The sequence below is a fragment of the Macrotis lagotis genome, chromosome X, assembly GCF_037893015.1.
Source record: "Macrotis lagotis isolate mMagLag1 chromosome X, bilby.v1.9.chrom.fasta, whole genome shotgun sequence".
Taxonomy (NCBI): Eukaryota; Metazoa; Chordata; class Mammalia; order Peramelemorphia; family Peramelidae; genus Macrotis; species Macrotis lagotis.
The window spans coordinates 316,143,529-316,145,028 of NC_133666.1; the positions used below are offsets into that span (position 1 = coordinate 316,143,529).

At 33.7% G+C, this 1,500-nt stretch overlaps 1 pseudogene; it reads left to right on the forward strand.

Moving 5' to 3' along the window:
• The first annotated feature begins 944 nt into the window (after positions 1–944).
• On the forward strand, positions 945–1,057 carry LOC141503790 (U6 spliceosomal RNA; annotated as a pseudogene).
• Positions 1,058–1,500: the final 443 nt, after the last annotated feature.

Below are 1,500 nucleotides of genomic sequence, written 5' to 3' on the forward strand. Positions count from 1 at the left end.
AAGCCTAGGAAGCAGGACAGCTGGAAAGCCAGTGGGAGGCTTTTACTCACCACGCAGTCCAGATCCTGACAGTTTGACAATACCACAGGTCTTGTGTGCTAGATAGCAAAGCAGCACTCCCAAAGAAAGCCTGGAGCCAAGCAATACTTGGACAAAAGAAAAGACTGGGTTGGGAACAAACCACTGCTAAGTCAGAACCTGGACATAAAGGAGGAAACAAACCTCTGCAAAGGCAAGACCTGGATTACATAGGCAACATCATGGCTAATGACAAGACAGGGATCAAATCCCAACTCTAGCATAAAATACTTGAATCTTTACCTCCCCCCATATCCCAGAAGAAAAACTAAAATAACAAAGATGAACAAAAAATATAAAAGAACACTCAATATAGAAAATTATTTATGAACAATGATGATAGCAATATCATCTTGGAAGAAGAAATTGGTGAAAAATCATTTACAGGGAAAGTCTCAAAAAATCTAAAACTTGGACTCAAATCCAAACACTCATCAAAGAGCTTAAAAAGAGTTTAAAAACCAAAGAAGAAAAGAAGAAAAAATTGAAAAAAAGAAATGAGAATTATACAGGAAAATTATGAAAAATTGACGATATTATTCAACACCTTTTAAAAGGAAGCATATAGGTTAATTGAAGAAAATGAAAACCTAAAAATTAGAATTGAACAAATAGAAACCATTGCATCTATGAGAATACAAGATTCCAACAAACAAAATAAAAAGGCTGAAAAAAGTTGAAGAAAATGTAAAGTACCTTTTAGAATAAAAAAGAACCTGGAAAATATATCCCGGAGAGAAATATCTCCAAATCATCAGGCTACAAGAAAGGCTAGATCAAAAAAGAAGAACATGGAAAGAATCATGCAGGAAATTGTCCAAATCTGCTAGATAAAGAAGTCAATATAACTATTGCGAGAAATCAGAGTGCTCACTTCAGCAGCACCTATACTAAAATTGGAAAGATACAGAAAAGATTTGTATGGCCGTTTGTTTGCAAGGATAACACATAAAATCATAAAGAGAATGCAAAGACCCCTCTAGAAAGACTATATGCCAATAAATGGCACAACCTGAGTGAAATGAATATTTACAAAAAGACAAACTGCCCAAATTAAGAGAAGAGGAAACAAAGGATTTAAATTACCCCATTACTTGAAAAAATAATTGAAGAAACCATCAATAAATTCCATAAGAAAAATTCTAAATAAACTATTTAAAAAATAGGAGAGGATGGACTTCTCTAAAACCCCTTCTATGACACCGAGATGATGCTGATACCTAAACAAGGAAGAAGCAAAATAGACAAAGTAAATTATAGACCAATCTCACTAATGAATATTGATGCAAAAAATCTTAAACAAAATTTGATAAATGAGATTACAGCATGCTAATTGACAGGGTAATGCACCATGATTGTGGGATTTATACCAGGCAGGAATGGTTCAAAATTAGGAAAACACTCAATGTAATTGAACATATC